Source organism: Anolis sagrei, chromosome 4 (assembly GCF_037176765.1).
Source record: "Anolis sagrei isolate rAnoSag1 chromosome 4, rAnoSag1.mat, whole genome shotgun sequence".
In the NCBI taxonomy this organism is placed as follows: domain Eukaryota; kingdom Metazoa; phylum Chordata; class Lepidosauria; order Squamata; family Dactyloidae; genus Anolis; species Anolis sagrei.
The window spans coordinates 182,476,725-182,499,822 of NC_090024.1; the positions used below are offsets into that span (position 1 = coordinate 182,476,725).

The following is a 23,098-nucleotide window of genomic DNA, read 5'->3' on the forward strand; positions in this document are numbered from 1 at the left end:
CGCTTTCAGGAAGGTATGCTGCTCTCTGCCCCGGAGTGTGGTGGAGGCTCCTTCTTTGGAAGCTTTTAAGCAGAGGCTGGATGGCCATTTGTCAGGGGTGATTTGAATGCAATATTCCTGCTTCTTGGCAGGGGGTTGGACTGGATGGCCCGTGAGGTCTCTTCCAACTCTTTGATTCTATGATTCTATGATTCTATGATTCAAGGTGTGCTGTTTCTGGAAATGGATGTGCCACCTAGTTATCAAGAGGAAAAGTCTTCAATAGAGACATCATCATGGATTTCTCTAATATCCTTTTAAAGGCATCAAACCTAGTGGCCATCATTTATTACATATTGTGACACTGAATTTATAAGCACATAAGCAAACAAGCATGTAACTCTACAGACAAGAAAGGCAATTTATCATTAAGGTTCCTGCAGTTTCCTCTCTGTCCTCACATTGGTATGAACAAAACATGCACATTAGAAAATCAGTAAAATCTGTCATCCAGTCAAGACTATTATTGATCTTGAAAAACAGACAATATTTTCTTGATGGTACAGAACTTTAACTGTTTGAGTTATTGATTTAATTTTTAAGGCTGATAGTAAATTTAAGGCTTAGCTAGAAATTTTGTAGGCTTAACTGTTTATTAACCAAGCCAGTTTGGCTAAGAAAACTAAGCAGAATCATTGCGAAAAAATGTAACTTTCACATTTACATTATAGGCCTGGTATATATAAAACTGCAACCTAGCCTCGTGACCATGCTTAATAGTCTTTGGACATGTCCAAGGAGCAGAGATACTAGGAGTCTCAGCCTAATGGTAACCAGAAGGATATCAAACATAGTGAGAGATGGTGAAAGGCAAGCAAAGCAGATTTAGTCAATATTTCCAGCAAGGACTAGTTTCTCAGCTGGCTTTCGGGTCATCCATCTAATCTGATCTGCTAAAGGGAACTAGAAGAAATCTGACAGATCGTCAACCAATTGAAGGAGGAATGGTCTTTAAACTGCAGCTGAGTACAAGGGAGAGAAGCTTGGTAGAGGACCCTTGCCTATGGACTTCACAGGTCATTAGGCTTGGCCTGGGAAGATATTACTTTTCTTTGGTGAAAGCATGAGCTGCACCTCAAGATAATAACTGAGTAAACTGAGTTTGTAATGAAGGCTAAGTCAACATTTTTGGTTTATGATTAGACTTTCTTGTTTGCTATGTCTGAACTGGAGATTTGCCAATGTAGAGGGTTATGATATTGTGGGTGGGCCTTTTCCAAACATGAATAATCTGACTGAGATTTACTGAATGGAAACCCACCAAGTGACCTTGACCAAGTCACTCTCTCGCAACCTCAGAGGAAGACAATAGCAAAAACCCTTCTGACCAAATCTTGCCATGATAGAGTATGCCATAACAACTTGAAGACACATAACAAGGCAACAATAAGATGCTCTTTTGATGTTAAAATAAATCAATAATGCTGGTTTACTCTGAAAATGGTCTCTTTGCTAAAACTGAATTATTTTATGTACCATTTGGGCTGTAGGGAAACTTCCTATGGAAAAGCAACTGAATAAAGACATCAGTTTTCAAATCAAAGCCACACAGAGCAATTTCAGGGCCTGTTATCTTTCATTGTGCATTAAATTATACACTGCATCATGATTAGGGGGAAGAAGATGGACAAGTCTTCAAACATCTTGATTAGACGCACATTAAATATATATTTGAAAGTGCTCGTATTCAAAAATAACTCAAATGAATACGCATAACTTTAGCCTCATATATTTGTCTCAAAACATTCCAATGTTAAATCATTTCAGAACGACAAGACATTTAGGAGGGGAACGAAACAGAAACCTCTTACCTAGTTCTTGCAGTAAGTTTTATCCTCACATGACTTCATAAAACTAATGCCATCCCCATGTACATTGTGGAGAAATATGGCTCCAACTTTAGAGACACAGTATGGTGTAACGGTTTGAGTGTTACACTATAAATCTGGGGAGCAGTGTTGGAATCCCCACTTGGCCACAGAAATCCACTGGATCAACTTGGGCAAGGCATACTGCCTCAGACTCAGAGGCAGGCAAAGGCAAATCCCCTCTGAACAAATCTTGCTAAGAAAGGCCAATGATAAGGTCCCTTCCATGTTGCAATTAAGTTGAAAACAATTTGAAGTCACACAACAACAAATTAAAACAACAACAACAGCCTGCTAGTTTGCTACACACAGGAATTTCATATGATCTGCACCCTAGTGCAGGTAGTACTATAGCTATGGCACATGAGGGCTGAAATACAGCTGGGTCACTTAGGGCTCAAGGTACAAAAACTGTGGCATGCTAGCTCCATTCTCTTCTGTCAGAGTTTTTATCATTTCTTAAGGTCACGAAGAGTCGGAGACGACTGAACGAATGAACAACAACAAGGAACAAGTAGAGTAGGGATCAGGGCAGCCAGCAGTAAGAGCCAAAGCATCTGGCTAGCATTGTATAATTATAGCTAGGGTGAAGTAACTGTTGGGGTAATAAAGGAGCAAAAGAGTTACTCATTGTAGAAGTGTTGCAAGGTTGGAGTTTGTTGTGGTTGGAGTTCTGAGAGGCTTGTGGCTTGAGAAGACTGAAGGTTGGAGCATCAAGAAGAAATGGACTACAAAACCAGCCTGCTGCAAGTAAGAAGTCTCCAGTTATCTGTACATATCAGGAGAAGAAGTCTGGAGAAGTATTCCAGTCTTCAGCCACTGTAAATAGACTCTCTCTCTGTGTGTGTGTGTGTGTGTGTGTGTGTATAAAATGTAATGTTCGTTTGTGGGATTAACATAACTCAAAAACCACTGGACGAATTGACACCAAATTTGGACACAAGACACCTACTAACCCAAGGAGTGACCATCACTCCAAAAAATTGATTTTGTTATTTGGGAGTTGTAGTTGCTGGGATGTATAGTTCACCTACAATGAGAACATTCTGAATTCCACCAATGCTGGAATTGAACCAAACGTGGTACACAGGACTCCCATGACCAACATGGGCATTGATGGGCATTGATCCTGAGTTTGGGAGTTGTAGTTCACCTACATCCAGAGAACGCTGTGGACTCAAACAATGATGGATCTGGACCAAACTTGGCACGAATATTCCATATACCCAAATTTGCAGACAAATTGAGTTTGGGGAAAATAGACCCTGACATTTGGGAGTTGTAGTTACTGGGATTTATAGTTCACCTACAATTAAAGAGCATTCTGAACAACACCAATGACAGAATTGGGGCAACCCACACAGAACCCGCATGATCAACAGAAAATATTTAAGGCCACCGAATCCAACTCTCTTCAGCAGGGCAAGAAAACGTAATCAAAGCCCTTCTGACAAAGAGCCATCCAGCCATAGATATAGATAAATATGTATTATTCACACACAGAGAGATATAGTGTCATAGATTTGAAAGGGACCCCTACAGAAGGACAATGATATGTTGCCTGTTTCAGAGTTGGCAAACCAGACAATCTCCACGTCAACACTGACAAAGAAACAGCAAGAAATACCATTTACCCACAAGCATAAAGAAATTACATATATTAGAAACCAGAACCATCTCATTACTTTATTTTCCAGATCACCAAACTGGGCCACAGCAACGCGTGGCAGGTGACAGCTAGTATATATATATATATATAGAGAGAGAGAGAGAGAGAGAGAGCTGCAAAGACAAAGGTGTGAGTTTGCTTCTTGGTCGGAGGGGGAAAGCTTCCGTGACTGTTTGTGAGTACACACTAGTCTTCATCGCGACATCTTCTAGGAAGATACGCAAAATTTCATGTTTGTTCAGACTTTGATTCTTTTACGGAGCCAGTCCCTTGCAATATCCAGTGAAGAAAGAATGCCAAAAAGAGAGGGAAAGACGACTTAAGGAACATTGTTGTCAGGGATATTCTACAAAATGTCTACATGAAAACATTCATCCCTCCCCCCCCCCCAAAAAAAACCCCATGAAGTGCAGGTTATTGACAACAATGTTGCTGAAGGAGAGGAAAAGAAAATCAAGGATTTCAACAGGTATCACAATGAAGCCCGCATGGTTGAATCGGTGGGGCTCCCACTGAAAATACCATTTAGCTCTAGATGTTTCTAAGGTTTTGCTGCTTAGGGAAAAGGTAATTTGTATGTGTGAGATGAGTGAGGTTGCATCTACACGGTAGGATTAAACTGTTATAACTCAATGCTATGGAATGATGGGAGTTCTAGTATTACAAAGTCTTATGCGATCTCTGCCAAATAGTGCTGGTGCCTCACCAAACTACAACTCCCAGAATTATATAGCACTGAGACATTCTCTGTGTCTATATATATGTAATATGGCTTATTTTGTTGTGGTGGTGTTTTAAATGAATAATTCCGATATTATTGTGATTTTAAAATGGAATGTGGTTAAACTTACTTTGCATTTTACAGTTTCTTTCAACATGTTTGAATGGTTATACAGAAGAGAAATTTGTTTAACAACAACATGTTATAATAATATGTGGATAAACATTTCCTCATATGAGCACTTACTTACAATGCGAAATGATTTCATTAGAGTATATTTATTAGACACAGACTTAGAAATATAAACCTATCGTTGGCTTTTACACAAAATCAACATTTCCACATAATGTTGAAACCTCCAGATGAACACAAATCATCTGTTTTGCTGTGTGCAGTTCAACCTGTAATCTGAACTAATTAAAAACGCTAAGCCTGATGCCAAGTTCAAGAGGAGAATTTTCAGCAAAGCATTCTCATTAATCTATCGCTTGTACCTGCAATCAACTCGGCACAGCATAGAATTAATCCTGTGCAGCTGAAGAAACGGTTTGTAGTTATTTATGACACTGCATTTCTTGAGCAGAAAGTAATTTTCTAATTGTAGAAAATTAGCTCTGTCTTGCTTCTTGGCCACAAATATTCTCCAAAGTTGTGGGTTATGCATTACATCATTACCCACTTTCAGAGCAGACATTTAATTGGAATTTCTGACAATCCATCTCCAGCTGTGCTCTCAAACCCTAATGATTTATGTCTTCTGATGAAATATATGCCATGACTTCTATGTGCCCTGTGAAAACATTAGTATTAAACTCTGTGGCTACAGAGATTTGAATAGGAATTTATTCATTGCCAGTAAGTACTAGATGCAGATTGATTTCAAAATGGACTGTATTTTGTCAGTTGTTTCACTGTTGTATCGCACAGGAGATGGAGAAGTCAAAAAGCTTTATCCCAGAACCTTTGTATCACAATGTGTATCACAACAATTTGGAATTCTAAATATAAGCAAAGTAAATTATCAGTTTTAAGTCTGCTGTTGCTCAATAATTACTTTTATTAACTAATCGGTTCCTAGGCAGATAATGTTTATTTATTTATTTATACCCCGCCTTTCTCACCCGGCAAAGGACTCAAAGTGGCTTACAAACCCCTCAAAAGTTCCATGCCGCATCATAAAACAACCATAAAACAAGCCATATCAAACTATAAAACAAGTAAACGCATATAAAAGCAATGAAATAAATTTTAAAACATCACAGATTAAAACATAACAAACCGCCAAGTTTTGGTTTCCATACATATTGACTTTCTCATGGTCATTATTCAAGTTGTTCGGGTCAATTCCGTGTTACCCTATTATCTGAATGCCTCTGTACAGAGCCACGTCTTTAACCTTTTCCTGAAGACTAGGAGGGATGGGGCCAACCTGACGTCACTGGGGAGGGAGTTCTACAACCAAGGGGCCACCTCAGAGAAGGCACTGTCTCTCATCCCCACAAGTAATACTTGCGAGGGGAGTGGTACCGAGAGCAGGGCCTCCCTAGCAGATCTTAAAGCTCTGGGTGACTCATAAAGGGATATGTTCGGATAGACCAGGGGTCCTCAAACTTTTAAAACAGAGGGCCAGGTCAAAGTCCCTCAAACTGTTGGAGGGCTGGATTATAATTTGAAAAAAACATGAATGAATTCCTAAGCGCACTGCACATATCTTATTTGTAGTTCAAAAAACACTTTAAAGCAATACAATAATTAAAATGAAGAACAATTTTAATAAATATAAACTTATTAGTATTTCAATGGGCAGTGTGGGCCCTCTTTTGGCTGATGAGACATGATTGTTGTTGTTGTTGTGTGCTTTCAAGTCGTTTCAGCCTTAGGTTGACCCTGAGCAAGGGCCAGGTAAATGACCTTGGGGGGCCGTATCCGGCCCTCGGGCCTTAGTTTGAGGACCCCTGGGATAGGCCATAAGAGGGGGGTTGTACGCTCCTTGTAGGCCGTTCCAGTTAGGAATCTGGCTGCCACCTATTGGGACTACTTGGAGCTTCCAGACAGTCTTCAAAGGCAATCTCACGTAGAGCACCTGGCAGTAGTCTATACAAGATGTAACAATAGCATGGACCACCGTGGCCAAGTTTGACCTCTCAGGGTACAGGCAATATGTTAAACATCTGAACATATGAAATACTTCAATATCCAATAATAGTTAAAACTAAACACTTTATGTGTTTTATAATTTTTTAAACAGGCAGAAACTGTGTGATTCGGCCATAGCTGACAGTATCTTTAGCCAGCACAGTCAATGGCAAAGAATGCTTTGAGTTGCAGTCTAATAATATCTGGAGGTCTGCACAACTCCCACCCTGTTCTAAAAAATAAGCAATTGCTCTTTTTCTTTAAATAGTCTTGCAATGTTTCTTACCGTTTTCTTTAACGGAATATCTAGATTGAGCCTATATTGAGGACCGACGATGTAGCAAGTTATTGCTAAGGAGGCAGGCACTTTTCCTTAATGAGATAGCAAGCATAAAGTTCTGCTAAGCTTTAGTGGTTGCTTTAATTGAAATAAATGATTTTCTCTTGCTTTCTCGTAACCAACCTTAAATAAGCGTCTGATGTAAGAATTTGACATGCCAACAGATAGAGTTTCAGGTGAATAATTAGATTTCCTCATTCATCGGAAATTTAGCGAACATTTATTATATCCAGATACGTTGCTTCCTATAATATCGACTTGCGTATTTCAGCCAAGGAGAAAACACTCTCTTCATGGCATTTGCTCCTTTATCCAATTTGCTGTTGTGGACATTATTTGGAGAATCTAACACTAATAGGGAGAAATTCAATATGTTCTACTTAGAATTTAGCTTCTAAAGGCCTGAATGAAATTGAAGTATAATATACTTATGGTGAAAAAGGTTTTACTATTTCAAAGCCTTGAAGAAAAGAAGGTTTTTTTATATATAAAAAAAAGAAGAAGAAGAAGAGAAAGTTTGGGCATTCAAATAATATTCTACTTTTTATCTAACTGGTGTCAATAATTTTATACCTATATGGGGTCTGGAAGAACTTGAAGTGCTTCATGAAAAAAACAAAAATCAAATAGAATGTGAAGATATATCTATTCTTGTTATTTGCATCAATCCATTCCTGACTTATGCCAATCCTAGAATGAATTTATCACAGGGGTTTCTAGGCATGACTTGTTCAGATGGAGCTTGCCATTGCTTTCCTATAAGGCTCTGAGAATATGACTTGTCCAAGGCCATACCCCTTTCTGTGTGCACATATTAGGTTATGTCATTGCTGCAGTAGAAATGGTGCTAATTTGAAAGCTCACTCTACTTGTTGATTTACTTATTCTTTTTTAAGTCCTGCATTTCCTTTAAAAAAACCTGCTAGGAAGTAAGCTTTAAAATAATCAGATTTTTATATTAATGAGAAAAGGTGACACGGATTATGCATGAAGGCAACTAAGCTATTTTTGAGCTTGAATCCCAAATTGCTTCTCGATACCTCGCGAAGGCGGATCTGGCCGGAGTGGTCCATGCCTTGGTCACCTCCAGATTGGATTACTGCAATGCACTCTACGTGGGGCTGCCCTTGAAGACGGCTCGGAAGCTCCAACTGGTCCAACGATCAGCAGCCAGGATGCTAACTGGGGCCCCTTACAGAGAGAGGTCAACCCTCCTGTTTAAGGAGCTCCACTGGCTGCCATTTATTTTCCGAGCCCAATTCAAGGTGCAGGTGCTTACCTACAAAGCCCTGAACGGTTTGGGACCAGCCTACCTGCGTGACCGCATCTCCATCTGCGAACCCACACGTTCTCTTCGGTCATCTGGAGAGGCCCTGCTCGTGATCCCACCGGCGTCGCAAGCGCGCTTGGTGGGGACGCGGGACAGGGCCTTTTCCGTGGTGGCCCCCCGACTCTGGAACACCCTCCCCAAAGACCTTAGACATCGCACTTGCCCTGGAAGCCCTATATACACCTCCTGTCACATCAGCACTTTTACTCTTGTACCCATTGCTCTGGCCCGGCCCAGTTTTATTGTGTTTACTGTATTGTGCCTGTTGTTTATTTTGCTTTATTCTGTTTTTAATTGTTTGATTTGCTTAGATTGTATTGTTGTGTTGTGTGTTGAGGCCTCGGCCTGTGTAAGCCGCATCGAATCCTTCGGGAGATGCTAGCGGGGTACAAATAAAGTTATAATAATAATAATAATAATAATTAGATGAAAAACTAGCAATGCCTCATTTCATCTACAATAGTGGTTCCCAACCTGTGGTTCGTGAACGACCAGTGATCCCCAAGAACTAATATGTGGTCCGCAGCCTCACCGTTACTACATCGTTGCAACAAGAGCGACTGGTTTTGCAAAATCCTCTTATAGTGCTGAGGCAACGGCGATGTTAGGTGGGGAGAAGCTGACTACCCACAAAAGGTGCAACAACAAGCCTCCTGACTGCTACTTTCCCTCCTCCTCAGAGGAGCTGTTCCATGTGATGGCTGGAAGTGGGGGCACCTTGGTGTCTTTGATTTTAGGCCTGTTCCTGGGGTTATTTGGGATGCTGATTCAGAAAATTGCATTGGGTAGAACACATCGGCTCTAGATTATTAAATATAGCATTTGGCTCAACAAGTTACACAGGACATATTTCTTTGTATAGGAGTGGCTGCTATAGTCAAGAACGCACCCTGCCATTGGTTTGTCCTTAGATAGAAACAAAAGATAAGGCTGAGTGAAGAAAATGGGTGCAGGACTTGTCCGCAGGACAGCCCAGGCTATAGTTGCAAACTTTCAACTTCTGTTACAATAAGATATTTCATTTCTCATTTGCATCCAAATTATATAACGCCGTGGACAAAGTAGTAACATCAAATAGTGTACATGGTTTTATTTTCTCAAAAAGGCAACGCAACTGCCATTTGCGAGATCTATAAAGCAATCCAAAGATAGAAAACAGCAATATATAAAATATGCATTTAGACATAAATTCTTTACAGAGGTGAGATAAGACCTTTATAGTCAAACTGGGGATGTTTTAAGACACAAATTACTGCATTTCAAAGAATCTGCAGAAGGCTTTCCATTTCTTATAAATCCCGAAAGTATCGTCTTTATGAACACAAGCAAAACATGTACCGTTGCAGCTGTTTTATTTGCTCTAAATTCTCTTTTTTGGGCTCTTTCAAGACAAAAATCAATGTTACAGCTAATATGCTCTACAGAAAAGCAGATTTTCTTTTATAACTGCTAACAATAACTTTTATTAACTTTGGAAATAAAATTAACAAGGATTCTCAAAATTGATTTTGATAATTCAAAGCCATACAGTAAAATACCATTCTGCTACTAGAAGGCCTCAGAGACAATTTCCTCCCTGTTGAACAGAAGAGCGGAGACTACATAAATTATTAGTCCAAAAGGGAAGACCCATGAATTGTAAAGAGGTACTTTTCCTTTGAAGCATCTGCCAATGCAATGCAGCTATTTCCCACTTTATGGCACACTGGGAAATATCCAGGGAGCTTCTTTTTAAGTTCTTAATTCCATGATCTGAGATTGTGTTCATATAAATATAAGCAAATAGTACAATGTCGTTCTCACAAAGCTATTCAGGAGGGCATGCCTTATTTTTGTATGACTCATATATATTTTAAGGACATATTTTGCTGTTGACACATGCAAATTGTCTGCAGTGCAGAGTATTCCTATTCAGCGTCATCCTCCAGGATAGTCTGTTCTTTCATTTCTCCAGTTGGTCAATACTTCAAATTTATATAGGACACTCCCTTGTATCCCTCATCAAAGTTTCTCCAATAGTCAATCGATTTTTGGAGTCACCTAACACTGAGTTTTCACTGAACTGTTTTATGGTTCTTCCCTATTTTTAGTATGTTTTCAAAACTGAGGCTCTCCAAACCTGTTGCTACCTCCCCTCTGGTACAGAGGGAATTACAGCATTTACTTCGCACAGAGCAGGCTCATTATCAAAGTGTAGCCTTAGCTTTACATCTAATAATGCAAGTAACTGTGTTCTCTGTAGTAGGAATAGGTAGCACAGAAAGTGAAAGTCGCTCATATGAACAGCTTGTTGCTTGTACCATCAGATTTTGAAGACAATTGAATATAATATCCTCTCAGGATCCACCCACCCCCAAGAATACCAACATCCATGGGTGTTCAAATCCCATTATATACAATGGTACAAACTCTATGAGGACCTCTTGCCAGATTGTTCTTTCTCGCTACAGGCCTAAATCTAATGTAATGAAAGAAGTGGAGCAATTATTAAATATAGTCAGCCCTCTGTAATCACGTATTCTGTATCCATGGATTCAATAATTCATGACCTAAAAATATGTACTCCAAAAATAAAATAAAAAATCGAAAAACCAAATCTCGATTTTATCATTTTATATAAGGGGACACCATTTTACCACATCGTTGTATATAATGGGATTTGAGCATCTATGGGTTTTGATATCCATGGGACAAGCCTGGAATCAAACCAAATGTATACCAAGGGCCCACTGGAAACTGGCAGATATTTATGAGTTTGGGAAGTACTTCTGGGTCAGATCCATTATGTGCATTATACATTTTCCTCAGAAAATGGGGAGGGGACAACAAAATTTGAAATTCCTTATCAATCTCTGCAAAATTTTTCTCATTTTGCATGGGAAAACTGAAGTAGTCAATAGAGAGTGTTGGAAACATACATAACTCTCAGGCATGGCCAGGCACATAGATTTTTTACCAAATCCTGTATAAAAGGGGCTACTCCAAACTATGCTGGGGAAGTGATTTTACAACATATAGGACTAAATCCCAGTGATAGTCCTAATTAGAGTAGACCCACTAAGTCAAGGAGAATTACCTATATATTAACAATGAATTAAACCAGGGTTTCTTAATTTTATTTCACTTGCAACCCCCTTTTACTCAATATATTCTTAGGGAACACTGGGTATATAAGTATATAAAATAAGCATAAAAATCAAACATTTACAGATTAAATCAGCATTCGCAAGGAATGCTAAATAGGCTGATTTTTATGAAGTACAACTGAAGCATTTTCTTCAGAGTCCATGTTGCAGCTAACACATTTGTGGAAATGTCTAAAACAGCCACTTCTTTTAGAAACCAAAAATTTTGGGATCCCAACACTGAGCTAAGAGGACCCTAATTGAGGTCAGGACCCACAATTTAAAAGTAGTGGATTAAATAAACATCTAGCCAATATCTCTACTAAAGGAAGCAACCATTAAGAGCTTATTTAATTTTCACCAACACCCATAATGAGTGAAACGGATATATTATAATGATGTCTGGGTGGTCTCTTACTAGATGTAGTTGGATGGCGTTCATTAGTCCGAGGCTTAACATAGACAGAACTATTGACTCAATCTAGTGAAGCCAACCTGTGCCAAGTAGCAGTAGCTCAAATAATTAGGAGCTGTGTGTATACTGAAGACAAAGAGGCAATGACACAACTTGCCAACATTTCCTGATTGAATGGTTGAGGAGTTGTTCACACAATTAGAAAAAGGAAGGAAGCCAAAACTACTGGTAGTGAAGTGATAAATCTAAGCCACTCCAACCAGATTTCTCTTTTGCAACACTATACTAGACATATTTTGATCTCACCTAACTCTGTTCCTCTTAGACATTTTAGATTATCTTACCACTGAGGTTTCAACATGTTATTTGTCAGACTGTACAAGCACAAAAGAAATAGCCCTGTCAGTTATGATGTAATAAAGTTGACTGAAGCCTCTGTTGTTCTGCAATAAAGATCTTTTGCATGGAAATGCTGGAAACAGAGCATAACATGCCCAGCATAGCAAATTTCCAGTACCTTCTCTTACAAATCTGCCAGGAAAAGAGAATACAGGGTCACAAAGTAAGTGACCTGAAAACTCAGCATTATGCAAAATACGAACTGTATGTATTCAGAAGTCATCCAAATTATTTGAAGTTTCACCTCACTGAGGTGGAATTACCGTGCTCAAATTATGCAGCCAGCTTAGAATACTTCTGTGCATTTTAGCTGCTGTACAAAATGAATTAAATACTTTAACATTTAACTCAGTGATAGAGGCTTGGTTTGGTTAGGTGAAGGGGAACAAAGATCAATACTATTGTGCTAAACACACCTACGGGCTTAAGAGATAAGCAGAAATAAGGTAGTCAAGATACTAAGTCTAATTTTAATATCCCCCGTGTCACCCTGTGCTGAATGATACTGCAACATATTAAACTGAAAAGCACACTCCAGACTGTCTGAATCGGGTTTAACAGATTTATACAGCACACCTATTTTAAAAACTGGAGCTAACCCAACCTCAGGTTTATGCCAAAATGCAGTTTCCAAACAGAGTTAATTTTTTACCGACTTCACTATGCAACACCAAGCTGACCCCCAAAGCAACATCCTAACCCAGTGTGTAAACTCCATAGCTGTTGATAGCAGCAGTGTGTGCATCTGACAGGTTTATTTGTGAACAGTTTATGTTTTCATTATGTTCTGTCATCTGTTACATGGAATTTGTATTTAAGAGGATCCTGCTGTATCTAAGGTGTTTACAACAAATTTCAAAGAGTGGAAGTATAAAAAAACCTGTGCTACCTAGGAACAGTCCAGAGTTAACGCTTCTACTTGCAGCAATAGGTGAAACATTAACCACCTGCTGAAACACAGATAAACCAATAAGTTGTTGTGTTTATTATTAGTCCGGATGAAATTGAAATGGAAAATAGAGAAGAAAGCTAAAATATAGTACAATAGCAGCTTTATTAAACATGCTGTTTTTGCTCCCCTGTTCAATCTGTTCCTTTAATATCTCCAACTGACAATACTCAAAACCATAAACAGCATTTTGCCTCAAAGAAGGGAAGGGTCACATTTCTCATAGTTCATTAGCTGAACATATGCCATGCAGGTGTAAAGGTCATAGTCTCTAAAAGGTTCCAACTGTCTTTGGTATCTCAAATAACAGGACTAAAGGAAAAAAAATCTCAGTCCCTGAAGAGCTATTACTAGTCTCAGCAGACAGCCAAACAGACTACTGCCCTATTTCTGTAGGATGGGGGGTGTGTATGCATGTTTCTCTGTGTGCATGCATGACATATTATAATATTAAAGGCTATAAATCTACAGTAGTATCTAAAACTACAACAGTGCCAGAACACCTCAGGTTCAGTCCTTGCCATTTCTAAGCAGACTGGGAAAGCCTGTTGTCTGAAAGCCCAGGTAACTTTTTTCAATCAGTATACAACCTGGTGTAGACAGTTAAAACTTATCAGACCTATGTTACTAATGGAAAGTAGGAGAATGAACATGTTTGGCCTACGGCTAAGCATTAGTGCTTACATTTGGATGCAAAAAGTATCGGTTCTGTATATCCAATAGACTTTTATCTGTAATGATGGACATGCACTGCCTGTCAGTATAGATAATCATATATCCGGACTGAATATGTCTACATCTCTGTTTTGCAAGACAATAAATTACGTAGGTCTAGGTTATCTGATAGACCATCTCTCCCTTAATGAGCCTCACCAAGGACCTCATCAGACATTTTTCAAGCTTTGTTTCCATGCACTTAGGAAACTGAACCCCATAGAGGCCATCATATGATGTGAGGGCTCTTCTGGTGGGAATTTGTGGGGCTTCATTTCCTAAATGCCTTGAAACAAAGCCCAAAGTCCATTTTCTGGAGTCGTGCATTACCCAACTGTAAATAGACTCCAGACAGAAGAAAACGAGGGAAAACAGATAAGGATGTGGGATGGATGGCCATCCCTCAAGAAGGGGAAAGATGGGGGAAACAGGTTGGGATGGCTCCTTTTGCTTTCCCCTCCCTTTGTCTGATGAAGTCTAAAGTTTCTGGAGAGGCTCTTCTTCCAGTTCCACCATCTTCACAGATATGGTTACTTGGAACAAAAGGCATGGGCTTTTTGGTAGATGCTCATATGCTCTAGAAATTCCTTTCCAAGGAAGGGCAGAATGGCCCCCACCTAGCTGTCCTTCCACTGTCAAGCAATAACCTTTGTATTCCAGCATGATTTTAAAGAACAGTCTTTTAAGAAGGATAAACAGCTTTTAATTGTTTTTATCTTTTAAAATGTATGTTTTTAATTGTTTAAATATTTGAATAGTTTAATTCTATTCCAACTCTACTGTATTTATTTTCATTATAAGCTGCCTTGATTCCCAAGGTAATATTAAATTATGATTGCTGATAATGAAGATAATGATGATTCCTTCCACATACACACACTGCTACAGATGCGAGTAATCAAACAAAAATATAAGAACTTCTGGATGACAGGGTGGTCATCTTATCTTAAAAAAAGAGATGGCTGGAGAGTGAATAACAATAAATCCTTTCTATCAATTCAAGGAGCCACGTGGTTTCCCTTACCAACCAAAAATGTGCCCTTTGTATACTGTGTCAAAAATACATGATTGTACCATGACATAATGCCAATCTTAAGGGTATTCTTGAAAAGAGGGGAGACCACTGCCTCCGTTTGGCTAGATGGTGATATCTCCAATACTATAGCATGATTTGGAGTACCTTGTCTAATCAGCAAGTCATTTAAAGGAGGAACAAGCTACCATTAAACTGTAAGAAAATTGTGGCAACAGATTATGGTGACTAGAACAAACTTTTAAAAGTTATGGCTGGGATGATCTTGCCAATCTTCAAAAGCAGGAATAAGGAATCATAGTATTTTGAGGGCTTGTACAAAGGATGTACAAGCCCCCCAAAAAATCAGATGTGATGAAACATAAACTTCATAGAAGTATATAATCACACACTACTACTGCACCTGTATTCTCAATACCCAAGAAACTAAGGCTGAAAAAGTAGACACAATTTCCTTTCTCATGCATCTAACTCCAATTCTTCAATGTAAACATTACACATTTGAAAGAGATTAAGAGATCATTTCTGTTAAGCTCATTCAGTACTTGCAACAAAAACTGCATTTCAATCAAAATTGTAAGCATACAGAACTCTGTATTAGGACAGACAAGAAATCTGCTTCAAATTCAAAAAGAAATATGTTGAACATATTTCAACATGTAATGTGCAGTTATTGGAATGCCAAGCCGTAAGCTGAAATATTTGCTTTTATACCTAGATTATTATCCAGAGACCATTTGTTGTCTGCTTCCAATTTATGACCAATGACACAAGAAACTAGAATGCATATACAACAAGCTACAGAATTTAACAGCTGTTTTAAAGACTATACGTCTACAGAATGCCCCCCTTCTAACTGTGATCTTTGAGCTGCCAGTAAGCTAACTGTATTCACTGTATTCACTATATTCACTATATTTTCTCTGAGCAAATATAGCTTAAATGTGCTGGGAACTCTATAGCATCATACAGAATTGACTTCTTCACCTTTTGTGGTTTCTACAGCTTCTTTCTCTTAATTTCACCACTGAGCCAAAACATCTTGATACCGAAACAGCTAAATAACAATAAGATTCTCTCTGTGTGTGTGTCTGTGTAGAGAGAGAGAGAGCAATATTTTTCACTGCATAAGTATTTGTTTCCCACCATGGAACCTCCATTTCAGGATAAAAACCAAATTTTGACATATCTTGAATTCTGTGTGAGGAATTCTGGAATAGTTGTCCAAGTAATACCACAGAAAGAAACTGTTCAAACTACTATTTGAAGTGCCCATCTGCTAGCACCTATGCAACTGTTTCACCATAGTGCATCTAATAATTTGATTTCAAAGAAGCAGTTATGTTAGCCTGTTGCAGCATAAAAAGGAAGGGTAATATTATTATCCACAACTGTCTTTAATTATCATAATAATTATTAATTGTTACAAATTATAATTAATTAGAAGAGTCATGGAAGTCTTTGATGTGGCTTTGATTAATAATAAAAAATGCCATTGTGATGTCACGTTGAGAATGCTGTTTAGATCAGTCAATAACAATGTTTCCCAAAATTCTCCAAAGACATATCAACTACAGGGTGAGAAGAAATTGAAAGCAAGAATGATTGGCTAAAATAATAAAATAATTTAAGATTAAATTGAATAATGTCCCATAACTAACTTGAAAATTTAAAACAGCTGAAGGTAATCATGCTTGTTCGAAATGGTCCAACATAACTCACATGGCATTAAAATAACCAAATGGATAATCAGGAAGATTTTAAAGAATGAATCACAATCCAGTTTATCCCAACGGCTCAGTGCAGATGCCACTGTTTAAAAGCAAGATAAAATCTTAATGGGGACTATTAGGATTTTAATCCTATGGTTGTTTGTAGAATTATCTATTTTATATGTTTAATTTGAACTCACATTTCACTCTCTTCTGTCAAAAAATACTGCAAATTACTGGAAGCAATACAAAAGAATATAGGTCATACTGTCAACCATACATGGCACAAAGAATCAATCCAGATATAGTCTTGTTAACTCATTTGTGTAAGACACGGAGACCAGGAAGAACAAAATTCATCCTCCTTTTGTATTGTGTCCTCCTCCTTACATTTTCTCATTGCATTTAATGTATTTATTATTCTATTAAAATATATATAATAAGCAAAAACTGGAGTTTTCTACACTATGTATAGCATGGCCTGCTGTCATGGGATGCTCCATTGCCAAACCTGACTCCCCACATCTACCTTAAAGTCCAGCCAACTACACCAAGGAATGGAGTTCTACACATCTACCTTAAAGTCCAGCCAACTACACCAAGGAATGGAGTTCTACAGCACTAATGAGCAGGATGCTGAAAAATGTAATGTACCAAGAAGCTTCTGTGTGCTAAGGAGATAAGGTTGGAAACATCATCTTTCAATGCTCCACTTGTCAAAAACAGGAAGGATTTTCAGGTGGATTGGGGGGGGGCATTAAAATTGCCACAATCATAAATCCTGTTTTAATTTTTGTATATTTGTATATTTTAAATTATGTGCTAATGCTTTGATGTCAAGCCGCTTTGAGTCCCCTTTGTGGAGATAAAGTGGGGTATCAATACAAATATAATGATGATAATAATAATTACCAAAATAATAGTGAATAATAAGAAGCTACAGGATTATTTAGTTTGTGTTTATGCTGTGTCTCCCCTATGCCCATCTTTAACATTTTTATACAAGGTTTTCAAATTTTGGCATTCACAAAGTGAGGGAGTAGCAGGTACGGGCAAGCCTTGTGGAATTAGTGACTAGTTGCAAAGGTTGGAAAAAAAACAACACTACTACAGATCTCTGCTTCTAACACTGGGGTAGGCAAAGTGCATCCCATGGCTGCCTGTAGTCCTTCCTATGCCTCTCACATCACAATTTTTAAAAAATTAGATGAGAAGGCCACTTGTATCTTAGAAAACTTGGGAGGACTTTGCAACATTTTGAGTTCCTGGATAGTCTGAAAGCTGGGAGGACTCCTGCCCAACTGGAAGAAACTTCTAGTCACTTACTGGTTCAAATAAATAACTTTCCCACAACAAAAACATGCTGGAGGAGGGCAATATAAAGTGATATAGTTTTCCACACACTTACTAGAGTATATTGGGGGGGGGGGGGATAAAAAGGGTGTCACTTCATTCTAGAGATGTAGAGCAGATTGACAGCTATTTTCTGATCATCTACACATTATTATTTGTGAACCATGGTCAAAGACACAGTTGGCTACAATATTTATGTATGAAAGCTTGCTTGGAGTTTATGACAAATAAAATTATGTTACATTGGTTCCAGAGTGTCTTTGAACAGAACCCTATGCACAGTACACTCCTGCTGTAGTAATCTTAGAGATGTTATAGAAGAAGGGAAACTCAGCAGAAAAAAACCTGTCTTTCCCACACTTCCTTTTGCAGGATCCTCTTCTATGTCTCACTTTCATGCATACAAGAACCCCACTCATGAGACAGAGGCACTCTGTAGTTGAGCAGTTTTCTGTTTATACAAAACCTTAGTAAAATTTTGAAAAGGCCATATCCTTCCACTCTTACATTTCTTCAGTTAATGGATTGATTCAACCCTTTAGTTATTTAAATCCCCAAATGAATACAAGAATAAGCTAAAGGAAATTACTGAATTGAGGAAATGGGATAATATTACTACTACTAAACATGCTGATTTAATTAGTGAATTTGACTTTAATTAGTGAAACTGTCAGTATATATACAGTTTAATAATATAATAATAATAACTTTATTTTTCCAGCCCACCTCCATTTCCCCGAAGGGACTCGGGGTGGCTTACATGGGGCCATACCCAGGCAATGTACAGTTAAAAACTGAACAACAAAATATAAAACAGCATAAAAACAGTTTAAAAGGTATTTTTCTAAAATCTATCATAAGCTAAAGGGATTTTAGATGAATCCTAAAGGAAACAACTTCAGTTACTTAGATAGTTTTAAGCTGACCTGTTTGTAATAGCACAATCATACAGGACACAAATAAAATTATTGACAATTTCAATATACAACACAGCATCTAGGTTATATTTACATAGTCATTAGATTTCAAATAATGGCTCTTCTGAGGTTCCTTTTTATTCAAGATTGAGGTTTTAAATAGCTGGCCAAAGTGCTTATTTCTGTGATTTTAAAGAACCAGTTAAAATTATGTACAAAGGTGTGGCAATCGCACCCACCTGTCTGCAGCAAAACTCCTCACAGCTCCTTCGTAAGCAAAAGTTGTAGGATCTTTTCACGCCGATCAGACCCATTCAGGTGGTACCCTACAAAGCAAATAATAATAATAATAACATCAGTATAAATTCAAAAGCCTTCATAAAATAATCACATATGCTGCCAGTCCACAGGAGAGCATTACATATGTTCCCAATGCACATCTACAGAATGCCTGCTAAACAAACTCTAATCAGATCACACACTTTATGGCTAAAAGATGCCACACATTTTCTCAGAGGCCTTCAGAAATCTATAATTATAGGTGAAGAGAGAATCACTGAAGCACAAAATGGAAAATAGCCTAATGAATTTGTGCCAATGAGGGTCTCATTTGAGTAAGTACTGTACAAATAAAAGCGGTTTTGTGTAAATGAATTTTATTTCTGGCATCCACAGCTTTGCTGAGAATACTGAACAATGAGTAAAACATTGCAAATAGGAACACCGTCACTGGCTTGGGGGAGTTGCAGCTTGCTATGTCTTCAGAGTACAATATTTCATCTATGGCTCTTTCCTTAAAAACTGACTAGAATCTCAACGCTGTTCTTATCTAAACTGCTTACACCCATCCAATTGATAGCTCAGTTATAACAGCGACATCTTTGCCTGAAAAAAGAGCAAACTGCAATTCCCTATTAAGTCCCTATACTAGTGTATATATCTGCAATAATTCAGTTAAAACCCTTTTTAAAAGGGGATCTGAAGCCCAGTCATTGTTTATACTGTACCTCACTGATAACACTATGTTGCCTCATAGCTACATTCAAAGTAGGCAGGATTTGGGTTGTTGTAGGTTTTTTTGGGATGTATGGCCATGTTCTAGAAGCATTCTCTCCTGATGTTTCACCTGCATCTATGGCAGGCATCCTAAGAGGCAGTGAGGACCTCATCACCTCTGAGGATGCCTGCCAAAGATGCAGGCGAAACATCAGGAGAGAATGCTTCTAGAACATGGCCATACAGCCTGAAAAACCTACAACAATTCAGTGATTCCGGCCATGAAAGCCATCGACAATACATTAGGCAGGATTTGCAGAGTATTAACGTATTATGCAGTTCTGGTACAGAACTTGAAAATGACACTCTTGTACTAACTCTGCAATCCTAAAAACACAACCCCCAAACCAATTACTTGCTAACATTACTCATTTGTTCAGTTTTAAAGCCCGAAATTGCGAAAAGCTTCCTTGAGAAGCTCTTGCATGATTAAACCACACCTTCATGAGAAGCACATTAATTCAAAATGAACACTCATTACCTAGATTTGTAATCGCTATGCTATATCAATAGGGACTCAAATCAAGTTCTCCTCTCTTATATTTATTGTTGTCACTAGCAAAAATCAAACTCAGAATTAGTATTAAGAATTTCTTTTCAGTAGCTCTTGTTCTTATTCATACACTAAAGGTGCAAATGTTTTCTATTTTTAGGAGTTCACCTAATTACGCACATTTTTATGGTTTTGAGGAAACATTTAAGAAAGGTCAACATTTCCTTCCTACAAATTTTTGCCTAGTACAACACAATTTCAGCCGCTAACTAAAATCCGCAAGTGATTGTGCACTTTTAAGTGACATTTGAGAATCATCTAGTAGCTGAAGGTAAAATGATGGTTCCTGAGCTAGAGATAATACTATCTATTGCAGGGTGATGCTCCCCTCGGGCAAAAACAGTCAAAAGCCATTGTTAAATCAATTCCAGGTTTTACAAACGGTTATGTTCTGAAAGCTGTTACAATGCATGTATATCAAAGATATAAATGAGCAAACTAGAAGCTTGATATGTGTTATTCAATATATTACTGTAAATGCTGTTGATCCGATCACTGGAGGTGGTCTCTTTTACAGAAATGGATTCCAGCACTTGATGCATTGGAAAATTCCTCAAATTCTCACTAACCACTAACCAGAGTGTGATGGACCCCCTTGTCAGGCTGGACCTATAGTTCCAACCCCTTTATTTATTGTATCAGGAGCAAACAAAGGGTACATTTCTATTGTATTTTTTTTTTAAAAAAAACAAAGAGTTTGAAAACTTGGCATTATATTAAATGTCATTTGACCAGTAGCTGGCCACTTGGAGTGTCTCTGGTGTTGCTATAAGGAGGTCCTCCATTGTGTGTGTGGCAGGGCTCCGACTGCATTGTAACAGGTGGTCTGTGGTTTGTTCTTCTCTACACTTGCATGTTGTGGACACTACTTTGTGGCCCATTTCTTAAGGTTGTCTCTGTATCTCGTAGTGCCAGAGCTCAGTCTGTTTAGAGCTTTCCAAGTCTCCCAGTTTTCTTTGTGCCCAGGAGGAAGTCACTCCCCTGGGATCTTATCATTCACACTGCCCTTTTCCTCTCAAGTTCCCTCCCTGAATCTGATATTTAAGCATGAAGGTGATGTTTTGGACAAGTGGCTGCATTCATCAGTGAATTCACTGTGGGAAGTATCACCGTAGGCATAACATTTCTTAAATGGATCAGCCAGACTTGGTTGTAGAAAATAAATGAGCAAAGATGTATTGCAAAACAAATAAATCCCTCATTCAAAGTTCCCAAAACCCTATTCAGAACTTAACCGTATCCTTGACTGCCTAACTATATTACATTACTATATGGCTCCTGGCTCCAACTTTAGCTGACAAACTGCTGGTATATCCCTTTCCCCCTCCTTTACAACATTCTCTGAGTTGTAATTGGATGAGTCTAACCAGACCTATCTGGCTTCTCTCTTCATACATGGGCATAGTTAAAACGTATTAGCAGACAATAAAGGAAACAACAATAAAAAAGTTGTAAAAACAATGGAAATATCTGGAGCATATTTCTAACAGCTACATCGGAGGAGAGGAAGAGTGGTAGTAGCTAGAACCTCTGCACAATAGCATTAGAAACCATTCCTTTTAATTGTACATAGCATAGATAAAATTGGTTAATTTCATATGGAAATGCCAAAGGGAATTGCACATCATCTGTGCATTAACTTCAGAAGGACTAGAAATGGACCAGAATATCTGTTTGATCCGTATGGATGAGAAATGGGATACAAAGAAAGTAGACCTACTTGTATTATGAATCCATAGCTAGCCTTCAATGATGTAATCTGATCATATCAGGTTTTAATATTGTCTAATATTGTTTTTCATGTTTGTTATATAGTGTTGTTTCAACTCAGGTTTTATTATTTTTATGTATTAGTATTAGTGTAGTATGTTAAATGGCATCGAATTGCTACCAAGTGAGAGCAGGGTATAAAACAAAGTAAATAAATAAATAAATGATATCAAAATTATTCTTGTTAAAGAAACCCACAACTGAAAAGGATAGGAAAAGGATATACTTAATCCTGTGATATGCTCCAAATTACTTAATTCTGGTCCAACCCCCCCCCCCCAATTCAATGGTATTTTTTTCTTTTAAATGTATTCATTCACAAAATGTAGTTCAGAAATCTTTTTATTTAGTATGGATAAATGTAAACCCTGGGGCGTAGTTACAGGATAGAAAGCAATTAGGCAAGATAGCATTTTAGCTAAACATACAGATTTGTATTTTCATTCTGTTATACTATTTGCCTTGTTTATTGAATATAAAATAACTTCAAAGAGTACAAGGTGACGAGTATAAATTATCACAAATTATTCCACATATATACCTGAAAAGCTAAGAAAATAAATAGATGGTTCTTATACTAAAGGCAATTGAGTTCAAGAAGAAGTGTTTTCTCCTTGAAAAAACCAATTTCCCCACCCTGGCCATTTTACCCAAAGCTACAAACAACATGAAAGTTCTGCATGCTTTAATTTACTGGTTATTACCAGCTATAGCCACTATTTAATTATACCCTGGGTCAGATAACTTTCCATTTGAAATAAGAGTGCAGACTGTGAGCTCAAGAGAGAATGTATTTGCTTCCTACCGTTCAAGACATCTATTCCTAATTGACAGCGCTAGCAATAAGTAACATAGCATGAGAATCCCTAGCAAAAACCTTAAGATGCAAAGAACTCTGTGAAGCTAACCAGCAGCTGGAAATCAATAACAACTTCATAATTTGACAAAGGAGATTAAATGATGCTGTGCAAATTACTATCAGCATTCCTCTAGCAAATT

At 38.0% G+C, this 23,098-nt stretch overlaps 1 protein-coding gene across 15 annotated transcripts in view; it reads right to left on the minus strand.

The window, feature by feature from the left end:
- PTPRF (protein tyrosine phosphatase receptor type F) overlaps positions 1-23,098 on the minus strand; it is a 606,212-nt gene that overhangs the window by 496,215 nt on the left and 86,899 nt on the right. For 14 of the 15 annotated variants that reach the window (XM_060773314.2, XM_067467925.1, XM_060773315.2 and 11 more), the window contains exon 2: positions 18,960-19,046. The exons of the other annotated variant lie outside the window; for it this stretch is intronic. The gene's annotated coding sequence lies outside the window, so the exon portion shown is untranslated. The remainder of the gene's footprint in view (positions 1-18,959; positions 19,047-23,098) is intronic. 15 annotated transcript variants of the gene reach the window in all.